The 15,048-nt window shown below is 32.5% G+C and overlaps 1 long non-coding RNA gene across 1 annotated transcript in view; it reads right to left on the reverse strand.

The window, feature by feature from the left end:
• Nucleotides 1-9,342: 9,342 nt before the first annotated feature.
• Nucleotides 9,343-15,048, reverse strand: part of LOC127715133 (uncharacterized) — a 38,842-nt gene continuing 33,136 nt past the window's right edge. Inside the window, exon 3 of the long non-coding RNA XR_007988180.1 lies at nt 9,343-10,547. This is a non-coding gene — a long non-coding RNA (uncharacterized LOC127715133). The remainder of the gene's footprint in view (nt 10,548-15,048) is intronic.

Below are 15,048 nucleotides of genomic sequence, written 5' to 3' on the forward strand. Positions count from 1 at the left end.
TTGCTTCGTCATACCGCGGCTTTTGATAGCAAGCTATACAGTATTGCTTTAACTGATTGTTGAAGGCCGTACGATGATCGGTATTATATCATTTGGTCTATGAATAGGTAGGATATTTCATTGGCAATAATACCACATCTCAAAAGCTCATCTTATATTAAAGAGCCAGTATGAGCTATAATGATCAGTTTTGCGTCCATCGTTCGTTCACTTTTAAGAAATTTTCCTCTAAAACTCCTGTGCGAACCTTGGCAGGAATCATTATTAGGGTATCTAGTTTATGAAATGTGTTTAGTATGATCTGGCCTGCCACCCAATATGCCTAAAAAGACTATAAGAGTTATATACCGGTTTTGGAATAATTGTCTTGAAAACTGTTATAGAAAGAGAAAAATCGAGAAGGGCAGAAAAGTTCAAAATGACAATCATACGACTTCTTAAAATTTTTTTTACATTAGCTGTATTTGGCAAAACCGTTTCGGAAATTTGGGACCTAAATGCTCTTCAAATTCGTACTTTATTTGGGCTTTTATATGCTTTTTTGATTCCAAGGTCATTGATGAATCTTTTGTAAACGAAACGTGCGTCTGCCGTTCGAAATCACCAGCCTGTTATTCTTTTTGAGTTTATTGCTCTCAGATGACAAAGTTTACCATTTTGGTATAAAAATTACACTTTATCATATTTATCGTCCGGAAAGCTTTTATGGATTTACCTTCGTTATGAACACTATAACCAATCAAGAGAGATTATAATGTATAAATACCTTGATACCTTAGGAGCTATAAAACCAGAAGGGACATCAAAAAGAATAGCTAAATTTATTTACACGTGAGTCAGAATCGGGTGTTGGGGGAGGGTATTCTTTCATTTCTGAATTCTTTAATTTTTTAGGTCGTATTTCTCTTTTTTATTTGTTTGCCTTTTATTCTCTATTTATTTCTTTTAGCTCCCAAATATTGTTCTATTCCTTATGTTTTTTTGGGTAATTTTTCTCTTTATTCTCTATTCTGTAAACCCCATCCAGACCCATCCTACATGGTCGAAATCGTCAGACGACTCCTTACGGGATTTATAGCCCTTAAGTAATGATATCTACCGTTTTTGGTGCTTGCTTATTATCTTGAAAACTATAATGTATAGAGAAAAACTTTGATAGAAAAATGATAAGCAATACAAGATCTAAAATCAAGTCAACACGGTAAAAATTGTCAGTAAACTTCTTATAGAGTTATTGTCCTTTATTGACCGATTGTACCCCTTTTTGCGTTTTGTGTGAAAATTGTAGAAGTTGAAAAATTGTAAACAGCAAGAGATTGAGGAAGACAAGTCATCATAGTCAAAATTGTCAATTGACTTCTTATTGAATTAAATGCCCTCAAATGACGATTTTGAACTTTTTAAAATTTTTGGACAATAATTATTTAAGATAGAGAGTGTTGTAATTGTAAACAGCAAAAATTATCAGCAGGAGAAGATCTCCCATTTAGCCAACAAAGATAAAAATGTTTATCTTTTAGTCGTCTTTTGTTTTTTGCCATGGTATTATCAGTTCTCTTTATGTCGTGGTTTTTAACGCTTCCTTGGTATCTTCCGCCCTTTTTCGGGAGGTACTGCCCTTGAATAACATTTTTTATCCATATAATTAAAATACAAACGGTTAAATGCACATTAAAAAATTCTCAACTCTCTGTAACTATTCATTGTCTACTCTCTCTCTTGCATGTCAACATTAACATTATCATCCTTCGAAGGCCACCTTCAACTCTTTCTCACACACATCAAAGTGTTATTCACAACTATAGGGACAGAATATAAACAAACAAAGTTATGAAATATACGACATGTAATGAGAAGTGATTAAAGTAAAAACACAGCTGCATCATACATTAAATGTAACGGTCATTCAGACTGTCTGCTACAATTAACCTAGAATTATTTAACAAATATGACCTTATCAATTTACTATCGTCATTTAAAAACTGATTACCGACAAAGAAAAAAATTATGAAATTACGGTTCCATAACAAATTTTTCTTTTGCCATTGCCAGAAAGATAGTCCACTTCTCTAAACACCAAAAACAGTTTTTATGTATGAGCGATGACATGTTAGGTATATACTCTGAGTTGTTGGCATTTTCCACATAATATGTGGTAGGGATCGCTGGAGTAGGTAACTGTTTTCTGCTTCATTATAGGTGTAATACCACCAAATCATAGTACGTCACATCCGGTTGCATACGAAAATAGGTCGAAAAAAAATATTCCCTTGTATTTGACAGTTGTAGGTAATTAATCCTACATTTCATTGCAGTAAAACATTTCTGGGTCATAAACATAAATCTTGGGTATTTAAAAGCACAATTATTTTTTTATTTGGGGTTTCTATAGAATATTTTGGAACCTTGAGGTTACATGGTTACTAAAGCTTGTACACAGGTTAATAAAAGGGGAAAATTTGATTGGTTATCTTCCAGTGATGGTTATCTTCTTATATGCAATGAAATGTTATGTGAAATTTTTTCTATAGTACTGGACAGGATAAAACTTTACTCATGCCAAGTATTTCTTTATTTGAAACAAAGATAAATTCTGCAAAATATTTTGAAAAGTGCAAATTTAACAAAGACTAATAGGGGTAAATCAATGATGGTATTACACCTATATGGATTAGACTGAAAATGTGGTTGTGCACAGTACACACTTGGACAAAGTCTGATTAATCATCAGCATCCCCTATGTCTGACATTGGATGTCAGGCATTTTTTGGGGGTCATAAACCATGGACTGCTAGGGAAGTGAAATATTGCTACCTGTTGGGCCAATAAAAAGGTGGTCATCCATGTGTGTATTTTAAAGCCACAGGTTGACAATTTTGTTTCATATTTGTACCTGCAAAGGTTCATGTTTACCAAATGTTTTACAGTGGAACTAAAAGAACTTTGGATAGGAAAAATCAATAAAACAGGAAATGAAAAAAATATGTCTTTTGTATAATCATTGAAGATATTAATAAATTGTATATTTTCAAAAATTATATGATCTACAGATCTAAATCTTATGCAAATGCTATCTTTATTCATTATCATGATAAATGATCCAAATTATTATCAATTAAATTATATTTATTTTGTAATATGTTTTAAATAAAAGTGCCATGATTAAAGGTTATAAGAAATAATACCAAATGTCATATAATAAAGTCAAATATGACAAAAAATGCTGTTGTCTGTTGTACAGTGTGGAACATTCCTGTTATCTCTTTCTATTCAAAAATAAAAAATAAATCACATGAAAAATGATAAAATTGGCAGTCAAGTTTAGATACTTTTTTCATTATTTTATTTACTGCTTTTTTCACTGATTTAAGATAATACACTACTGTTTAACAAATGTAGGACAAAAGTCACAAGACAAAACCTCACATCTCTGTTTTGAGATATTTTTTCTGTGATACACAAAAATGTGTATGTTCCAAATTATTTTTTTTAAATTTTCTTGAATAATAGTAGATTGATATAAAACGATGTGGTATGAGTGCCAATGAGACAAGTCAAAATTTATAAAAGTAAACCATTATAGATCAAAGTACGGTCTTCAACACGGAGCTTTGGCTCACTCCGAACAGCAAGCTATAAAGGGCATACAAAATTACTAGTGTAAAACCATTCAAACGGGAAAACCAACGGTCTAATCTATACAAAAACGAGAAACACTTATGAACCACACCAACAAACGACAACTACTAAACATCAGATTCCTGACTTAGGACAGGTGCAAACAACTGTAGCGGGTTTAAACGTTTTAATTATACATTTTTGTAAAAAAAACTTATTGTAAAAAAAAAAGTAATGATCATACTATTGTTATGAAAACAGACTGTCTTAAATTACTTGCTTCTTGGTGCCTATACATATGTAGATATTAAAATTTGATAGTTATTCGTTTAATAATGATATTAAATTAACAATTTCCTACAATGAACTGTTTTCATAAAAATATATTATTTGAAGAATTTCCTCTTTCATGATCAATATGTTCAAACAATAGTTAACCAATTAGCTGTGACTTTTGTCCTATCATAAACTGTAGTTTGATTAAATACTGAAGTCTTCATATAAATTGAAATAGAGCTGTGAATTTTATAGCAAATGTGCAGTAAAATTAAAAGAATTTCACTATACATGTGATACATAAGAGTCACTGCTTTATTATATATATAATAAAGTATAATAATTTAAAAAAAATGGTCTAAATCAGAATCTAGACAATTAATTACATGTTTAACACTAGTATAGTATGTTAACGTCTTAAATGTGGTTGAAATGTTTGATATTTGACTTGAAAAACAACTGCTAATAGTCAACATGGAGATAGAAATGGTTGACCATCGTAATTTATTCTTTCAAATTCATTTTTTTCGATATACCGAATGACAGCCGTAAACTCATGAACCGTGTGAGTAAGAAACTCGAACGAGGCGAACTAGATTATTAGCCTGGTATCTTTTATTAATTTTGGAAAAACTTGGTCGATTCCACTGCTGATTGACGTTGATAGTATCAAAAGCCAAATGGTCAGCACATCTGTGATGGCATGAAATATAATGAATACCGTCAATTTCTGTATATTCGTTTTTCTCATAACGTTAAAAGCACTCAAACCCCATTTTTCGTCCCAGACATAGATGACTTATACAAAGTTGCCACAGTTTTGGATTTTTTGGTTTTCAATACTTATTAAACTACATTATTGATTTTAGTACCATTGTTGTGTACTGTGATTTCTCAAAAAGAATGCGAAACTATGTCGCTAGTAAGTTGAGGCACAGGCCTATCATATTGGTCAACCAATTCGTGATGGTGGTCGGTAACTTATACTGTGTCGATTTCAGTCGTTCTTCCTTATAGCTCTCTGTTAGAGCAGTTTTCGTTTGGTTTTTGTTTTGCAAAAGTAAAAAACACAAAGGTAAGGTATACTGTATTCTTGCCCTTTCAAACTTTATCGAAAGAGCATGGTTTGATGGTTATAATGCACGTAAGTTTGATGAATTTCATTTTGTTATACTCTATTTTGCGATCCCATTGTTACTATACAAGGGTAATACACTTACAAAGTAAAAAAAAATGGTCAGATTCTTCTCAAAACACCAGGTTCATTCAACATATTTCATTTGTATAAGCAGGGAATTAGTCGTTCTTCTAGGATATTGTTTTCCTTTGTAACCCACTAAATATTTGAAACAAAGTTGGTATTTGTGAAAATAGATTATTACCATATTTTAATACAATGAATTAAATCAGGTAACAAAATTCATTTAAATCGTGTTTTTTTTCTAGAAATGATAAAAAGAAACTTATAAAATGGTATTTGAGATAGATAACAGAAACTAACTTAAATATTCGGCTTTGGGTGTTCCTGATGAAGCTAATAGATATAAGAAGATGTGGTTTGAGTGCCAATGAGACAACTCTCCATCCAAGTCAAAATTTATAAAAGTAGACCATTATAGGTCACAGTACGGTCTTCAACACGGAGCCTTGGCTCACACCGAACAGTAAGCTATAAAGGGCCCCAAAAAAATCCAGAAAAGCGCTTCGGACGCTCGAAGTTTATGACGTGTTGTTTTCATATTCTAAAGGCAAGTAGTCGATACCCTTCAATACTGAACTGAACTTGCCCCCTTTTTCTTTCTTAAATTGTCGTTGGTCACAACCACAGCATATCTATTGATATGACAACTGAATAACTTAAATGCAAGAGATGAAAGGAACAAGTGGTTTCTTGTAAGTGCCTTCGTTTTTTTCAACCAATCAAGAATAAAATTAGGCTTTGGAAATAAAAGTTGTTCTTACCAAATTTTACAAATCAAATTCTTATTCGTTGTATCGTCTGTTCTGACTCTGATCGCGTGCTCAGTTCTTGTCATGTGGAAGCTTAAGGTTAATACTACGGTTAAAATCCGTGTTTATCATTAAAAGTATACATTTGTACAATTTTGAGTAGATGCTTCACAAGTCAATTTCCGTAAGTTCAAATTTTCTTCTAATTTAGTCCAAAATTTGAAAATATGAAAAATAAATGCAAAAATTGCGGTTGACGAATCTTTCAAAGGAATTTCACACGGATGTTTACTTTTCGTCAGAGATACATTTCATCGACTTCATGAAACAACTATCTCATATTCTTAAATGTCGTTCAAGAGTTTTTCAAACTTTAAAAAATTATCTAGATTTCAGTTTCTCTCCCAGGATAAAGTTTCGATATACTTTATATGGTATCAAAGATGACGCATATGTAGTTTTTAAATTTCTTACGGTTCATTCTCGTCATATCGTCCTGAGTTAGTTCTTCCATACGATAGACAAGATATTCCTTGAGATACTTAAAAACCGTATAGCAATGTCAAAATTATGTGTTCAGCCCGAACTACAAATGGTAGTCCTAGTTAATTTAATGCTTAAATAACGAGAAAATCGTGCTACTGTTAACCGTTCCTTTCTAGCTTTGAAATAAATGCGTTGCTACCGAGTAACTGTGGCATGATATTACTTTTCCAATCTTGTCCTGTATTTACATAAAAACCGCTCCTATATCAGTGAATGTAGCGTCCGTGTATTAATAAACCTGGTTTTGTTAAGTAAAAACACGACGGTGAATTAAGTATTATTCCTACATTACAAAATAAAACGGTCTCTGTTGCAATACTTACTGCCTAAATCTGCCCGAAATACCATAAGGATTTGAATTAATTAATCACTGTCAAGGCCAAGTCCTAACACCAGTTAAAACGTGTACTAAGTAACTAGAAAGTCTAAACCCGTTTTCAAGTTAGACCTCAGGATTAAACATCATTCTAGCGAAAGTGCAAGGATCAGTGCGGAGTCGAAAACCCATCTTCGCATATATCATAAATTGGTTTATAACGTTTGATTTTGTCGGGTTTTATGGACTTCCTTATTTATAATTTACTTTGGGATACAAAATCGCAATTGCAATAAATTTCTCTACGTGGTTGAATTCATTGTATAATAAGCTGATTACACCCTATTTTCAAATATCGACTTTGTTTTAAATTTAAGACACTCAAGTACGACAACTGTATGATTCCCTGCCTATCCAAGCGAACGAAAGTGGATTGAATATTGTGTTTTGTGATGGCCCTTCTATTTTTGTTTAGTTTGTAAGTGTATTACACATTTATGGTAACAAGAGTGCGCACGCTGAAATGTCTCTCCTGCTTTACTTATTATAATTGAATTATCTTGAAATAAATACGAAATATCAAAATAGCGCGTTAAACACAATCAATCAATCAATCAATCAATCAATCAATCAATCAATCATACCATGCACCCAAAAACAGTACCTTATTGTTTACAGTATCTGACAAACAGATGGTATAACGAAACCTGCGCATTGACAAATGAACCATAACAATGAGGTCAAGGTTAAATGAACCCTGCAGGACAACAAGTACAAAATGCAATTCTTCAACGCACGAAATATAGGTGTCCTGTTGCTTATAGTATTCGAGAAACAGACAAAACCATGAAAACTTAATTAACTCATGAACCATGAAAAGGAGATGAAGGACAGTTATTTGGCCTTTTTGAACTTTTTTATTCGAGCATCACTGATGAGTCTTTTGTAGACGAAACGCGCGTCTGGCGCAAATAAAAAATTTCAATCCTGGTATCTATGATGAGTTTATTTTGAACCACTCCAGACAGTTATACATACCTTACAATCATTCAATACACCCAATATAGCTGACATATTGCTCATAGTATCTGTGAAACGGACTTAACATTACATTGACCAATGAACCATGAACCATGAAAGTGAAATCAAGGTCAGATGATGCCTGCCTGCCTGACTTGTACAATTAAACAATCATTCCATACACCAAATATATTTTACCCATTGTTTATAGTTTTTCAGAAAAGGATTAAAACACATTGACCAATAAACCATGAAAATGAAGTCAAATTCAAATGAAACCTGCCAGACAGACATGTACACCTGGCAATTATTTCATACACGAAATATAGTTGGCCTACTACATAGAGTATCTGAGATACAGAATTCATCACACAAACTAACATTGATCACTTATCCATAAGATGAAGTCGAGTTCAGGCGAACCCTGCTCAACGGACATTACAAGGATTCCATATACCAAATGTAGCTATCCTTTCCCTGAGTATTTCACATGTCAAAAAATATACATTGTTTTCAAGCAGTAGATTATTAGGTCAAGGACAATAAACATATGACAGACGTAAACCTCGTATCACAAGATACAACAGTTATTCTCATACAAGGTATGAAAAAGAATGGTCCTCTTTCTTGTTAGATATTATAAGTTATCTACGTTCATATCCGTAGATATGGATATTTTAACACCCTGAAGTATCCAAGTACACCCTGAGGTGCAGCCGAAGGGTGTACAGGGTACTGAAGGGTGTTAAAATATCCATATCTACGAATATGAACGTAGATAACGAATTTATCCCCGGTCTTAGTCTAAATCTGGCGATTGTTAGAGAAATTCGACCACAAAGTTTAACGTGAAAGCAACGTTTTTTTCATTTTTTAAATATCTTTTATTGAAATCTGGGAATTTGACATATTTTTAACGGGGTGTAGGGTACTACCTTTGGTAGAACCCTGCAGGTAGACAAATATAAGACGTTTTTAAACTAGAGACAGAGAAACTAAAATGGGTCGAATTTGGCGCGCAATGTTGTGAGAGTTACATCATAAACAGTGTGACGTCAACGTGGGTCATTTGCATAGCTAGGTCAGTAGTACCATTCATTGACAATGTGGCTGCATAGTGATGCATTTACTAAAATGAGTGCAAATAATCGATGTAATAAGATAAAATCGTTAGTGGATTACGTATTTAATTATACAGACATCATGGAAAATCTACAGAATTCGATATTTCATAAGGAACAACCATGGAACTAAGGAAAACGCACGTGAAATTCCCCGATGTAATGGGTAGCAACGTCCGGGGATATGGGTTAGCAACACCCAGGGGCTATGGGTTTTGTAACGACGTGCGTTAACCAATCAAACTCCTAGAAATATACTAAGCCGGGGATAAGATAGTTTACGCCATCGTGACCATCGCCGCCTGCGTCTAAAATGTTGTTATTGGAAAATTTACTAGCTTTTAAAATGAACTTTTGGACCGTTATCTTTTATAGTTTAACAACTGAGTATATGATTCCAAAAAATAACCGATGAAATTGATTATGAACAATGTGGAAGTTCAAATCTTAAATGATCGATTACACATAAGTCAAAGATAACCTAACAGCTAATAGTTTTATTTTCACATATTTTATTCAACAGTATTAAAACAGTTGACAATTTTTAGACATACTGCATAGAGGTGTTTGCAGTATAACCAAGATAAATATAATTTAAAAATAAATAAAAGTTATAAAATAAATACACAAAGGCTGTTGAAACAACGACAAAAGCTGTTCAATAAGACAACTGCGCGTCTTTTTAAGTCAAATAAATATAAACAAAATTATCGTTCATACTTTCCGTTTTGGATCAAATGGACTGCGAAAGCCATGCTTCAAAACATGGTGCACTTAAGTGTGAACTTTCTTGTCGACGGTAACACAACTTAAAGCGTAGGTCGAAAGGCTTAGTTTGTTTGCATTTGGTTGTGTGACCAACCATACGCAGTATAATACAAATGAAAATAAGAGATAACATAAATTATTAGATTTGAAATTGAAATACATTAATTCCTATTAAGAAATGAACAGCGTTCCAATAGTCACCATACCCCAGTTTATAACTCAAACAATATCAAATCTCGTGAACAATTATACATCAAAATTTTATGAATTTCTGCGAGAAAAAACATAAGTCTACAATTATGATTTTTATGTCAAACTACAACATATTAGAAAATAAAGGACAGTACAAATAAAACAATTCATACATAGTCATGTTTTGACTGATTTTTTTCAAGAAAGAAGTTGAAACAATTTATTACAAAACAAATCGCATTATAGCAGAAAATTATCATAGAATAATTTTTTAAACTAAAGAAACGAAATATGTTTCAATGCACTATCTAAAAGAGAATCCATCGACAAATTGTACATCAAACAATCTTTTACATAGACCACTGTTTCACATTCAGGCACATCATCTGTTCATTTTTTAACACCAAAAGGTCCACTTCTGCTATTGACGGACACGAGCCCAAAACTTGGTCTCATCTTTGACATCCCGTATAAGCGACTTCCCCAGAGACGTGTTGATGCTGGACCCGGGCGACCGCCATAATTAATACCGTCTTTATGCAAGTAGTATGGGATGACACCTTTGTGCTTTGACAGGTATCTGTTAAATCCTCTTCGATCAACGTTGATTTGGTCTTCTTCTGGATTTATCAAATTACCATTACTCTCGTCAGGTTCAGAACTTTGCCACCAGCTTGGATTATCAACCATACCAAAGCTTTCGTCATCCAGATAATCTGCCATTGCTGACATAACTAGTACTGAAAGATAGATTAAGGAAACTACGTTCAAATTTCATAGATTGATTAAGAAAAAGATCAAAGTCACACACAAGGCTAAGGAAATTGCATGAACTCCAAAAGGATCGAGACCGGATGCATCGACAGGTTAGGCATCTCCTCGTATGTATTCATCACCCGCCGTGCGAATTCATCATTAACAGCGCATTGCCTTTTAACCATGTAAAGATAGTGATATAGAACAGACTTCAAATTGGGTCGAATTATCTTGTCTTGCAGGTCATTTTTTGTTATTTAAAGCTTCTATCTATCTTTAATACTTTTCAAGATAATAGGCAAAAACTCCAAAAATTAGTAAAAATCGTCATTAAAGAGCAGGATTTCCAATAACGAGTCGAAAAACAATTTCGACCGTGTTGACCTACTTGTAGATATTGTCTTGCGGATCATTTTTGCTATTTAAAAGTGTCTTTCTATTCTAGTTTAAAAGAGTATAGGCAATAGCACTAAAATTGGTAAAAATTGTCATTTAAGACCAAAAACTCCAATAATGAGTCAACTAACGATTTCGGCGATGTTGACTTATTTGTAAATCTTGTCTTGCTGATCACTTTTGCTATTTAAAGTTTCCATCTATCTATTATAGTTTTCTATATATTAGGAAAAAGCACTCACAACTGGTTAATACCATCATTAAATCTCAAATAACGAGTCAACTGAAAAATAAGACTTATTTGCAGATTTGTAAATCTTGTATTATTGATCATTTTTGCTTTTTAAAATTCTATCTATCTTTCTATTGTAGTTTTTAAAATATTAAACAAAAACACAAAAACAAATTGTAAAAATCGTCGCGTAAGGCCAATAACTGTAATAAAGAGTCGTCTGACGATTTTGGCCATTTGCCTTTTTTGTAGATCTTGTCTTACTGGTTATTTTTTTAAAAATATTCTCTCTATCGCTCATAAATTGCAAAATGATAGGCAAAAATGAAAGAAATGTAAAACTCAGCATTCAAGGGCAATAACTACTATGAGAGGTCGTCTGACAGTTTTGACTTAAATGGACAGTAGGCAGAATATTTCTGCCCCTGTTACATTTTCTCTTTTCAAAGCAGTTTTCAAAATAAAAAGCGAAAGTTGCACTTTACTCCTATGTTCTATTTTTAGCCATGTCGGCCATCTTGGTTGGTAGGAGGGGTAATCGGACACATTTTTGAAATAGATACCCAAATAATGATTGTGGCCAAGTTTCGTTAATTTTGACTTAGTAGTTTAAGAGGAGAATATTTTTTGTAAAACTTGACGAATGATTGAAGACGACGATGACGAAGACGGATGACGGACACCAAGTGATGGAGAATGATCACATTGGACCTTTGGGCCAGGTGAGCTAAAAACCTACGAAAACGCGCCAGATACATATTTACTTTTGCAAAACGATACTATGTGATAAACTTAATCATGTATTGCTAACAGATGAAATAACTTTATTAGTTAATGTTTAATTCATTCACTATTGTTATAGAACTGGGACGAAAGGTTTGCGTGGAAAGAGTAGTTCTAGGAAATGAAATGCTGGAACGAGAGTTTATCTCAATATATAATTTTTTTTATAGATCATCGAATCTTTTAATTTTATAACTTTTGCAATAGGTCAGACCATTTAGCTTTAAATATCGTTTAGACAATTCAGAGCCTCAAATATCACCTAAGCGACATAATGAGGAAATTCTGCATTAAATGCAATTAAATATACCTTTAAAAACTATTGGCTATTGTAGAAGGCCATATGTGGACATTTGCTTGTCTTTTGTTAGTCCTTCGTATCGTTGGGTTGCTGTCTTACTGGCATACAACAACCTTTAATTCCTCTAAACAATCTAACAGTGATTGTCCAATCTTGGACAAAACTACTTAAACAATCATTGATATTTTGCATTCAAAGAGTAACGATTTATTGGGTTATAATGAAAGAGAAGAGGTCAATTTCTGCTGTATTTTTTTTACTCGCAGGCCTAGTGAGTGTCATAATCTCAAAGTTGTCAATCCTTTTGAAATTCAATTATGAAAAATGTATATGTTACAGGCATTTTCTAAATTTAAGCATTTTGTAAAATGACTGAATTTTCAGGCAATTTATAAAATGCCTAACCTTGAGAGTCATGATATAAAATGACTAAAAATGACTAAAATTTTGAAACAAAATTCAACAAATTGCCTGTTTAGTTTCAGGCAATTTGTAGAAAAAGGATACCATTGAGATGCATATGACAAAAATTGACAAAAACACAAAAGCTTCCAAAGAAAATAACTAATGGTTCGGTAGAATTAATTTATTCTTCAAAAACCAGCTTGGAAAGTTTGTATGTCATATGATATGTTCGTTTTAGTGAAACTACGTTACGTATGTACTCACTAGATGTATCTCAGATAGTAAATTTATGATTATATGTCAAAATGACAGAAGGACAAATTGTTCTTTCAATAGAACAAAATTTACCAACGAATTTTTAGAAAATACAGATTCAAAACAGTGAAGTGAAACATATGAAGCAGAGAAAAAGAAGTTTGTTTTCAATTGACTGATTGCTGTTTATTGCTTTCAATAGCCAACATTTCATGCATTTTTAAGACGAGAACAATTTGGTTATAATATATATGGGTAATTTCTGCAGTGGATTAACCTGGATAAAGGACAGGAATTTCGACTGCCGCTTGAAATGAAGGTATTTTGGATAGGGACAGAAAATTCCACCTGCAGAACGGTCAATGAGTTCTTAACGTGCAGAGAGAGTTGCACTTTACTAACATGCGGCAATATATTTAATGTCCCAATTCAGAAGGAATGAGAATTTATTCATCCACATCCAAACAAATTCCCTTCAATATCATGTATTTCGCCATACAAGGCCGTGTTTGGTTGTGATGCAAAGATATGAGTATCTTCATCTTCACTGCCTCAATGAAATTCCTGGGTCTTTGCAATCGAATGAATTATTGAGACAGTAGTTAACTGTGGTTAAAATCTCAAAAATCGACCAAGAAGAGACAAATAACGGTATATTGACATGGTAAGCGTCTCCTGTTATAGATGCATCACCCGTCATTGGCAGATCTGCTTCAGTCCGTTAAAAGCTATAAGCCAAAAGATACAAGTCAAATAAACTAATCATGATGATGTGCTTTAAATCTTTTGGGAACATATAAAAAGGAAGATATTCATGTGTGACGTGTGCGAAACACAGTGGTGTCGAACGTTAAGTGTTTTATCAGAAAAGGTAATGAAAGAGCTAAATGTGTCATGATCCAGGTTTCTCCAAATGTGGTCGAAATGCTAAAACCAGATTTTAGGCCAAACAATGTATTTGCAAAAAATCAGGAAAAATATTGTGTAACAGTTCTGTAATCCGAACACTTTAAAAAATAACAAATAATTCGAGTTCTGTGCTTGTGTGAATTTGCAATAATTCAGTAAAACTTACTGTTGATTATTAAAACTCTTAAATTGCAAGCTTTTGCATTCAGTAACTATCATAAATAAAACTGCTTTGTTGTTCAAAGCTTTCAATTGTTTTTTCACCATTTCATTCTTTAATATAATTTTTGTCATTTGGAAAATGCCTTTCAATTTTTTCAGGCATTTTGTAAAATGCCTAGATGAATTAGTCATTATTTAAAATGCCTGAATCTTGCTGGTATTTTAGAAAATGCCTAAAGTTTTAAGGCATTTTACAAAATGCCTAAATCTAGAAAAATGCCTGTAATATATACAATTATAAAATCAAAATGTTTTTATCGTTTCATGTTGCAGTCGAAGCTTTTTGATACAAAATTGCACATTTTGAATGTTTTTGTAAACATTGTATAGAAGGACTAAAATGATTAGATTTGTACCAGAGAGACAATATTTAGCCTCACATCCAACATCATAAGTTTGTTAAAATTGTAGTTTTTGCAGCCGTTTTAAATCTTGTGATTGGTTTTAGGTAAGAATCTTCTTCTTATAAATTGCTTCGATAAAAACTGGCAATAATGCTAAGTTTGTTAAAAATTGCGTTTTTTTTTGTGACTATCTTTAGCCGTTTTAAATCTTGTTGAGCCATAATATAGATAGAACCTCAACATATTCACCCGAAGCTTTAACATAATTAATAAAGATTGAAAATGGCCATCTGTAAATAAATACTTTTTAAACTGTGATGGTAGAGAGGGTGATCCCGAATAATTTCAAATGAAATGCATTATTCCCAGTGCCTTTTGTTTTCAAACTATAATGAAGATAGACATATTTTTTGATAAAATGAAATTATAACTATCAAATTCAAGTTATCAGTGAAATAACAAAAAAAAAAAACTCTTCAAAAAGTAAACTCCTTTCTATATAAAACAATTAAGGCACTTACACATATAATGAATGCTAGACAATTCATTGCATTTTAGTAGAGTGTAAACAAGTCGGCATATTTAAAGCACTTAACAGTTTAGTTTGAAAAAAGCTACAAAAATACAAACTTTTCTTT

This window comes from Mytilus californianus, unplaced genomic scaffold (assembly GCF_021869535.1).
Source record: "Mytilus californianus isolate M0D057914Y unplaced genomic scaffold, xbMytCali1.0.p SCAF_9, whole genome shotgun sequence".
Lineage (NCBI taxonomy): Eukaryota > Metazoa > Mollusca > Bivalvia > Mytilida > Mytilidae > Mytilus > Mytilus californianus.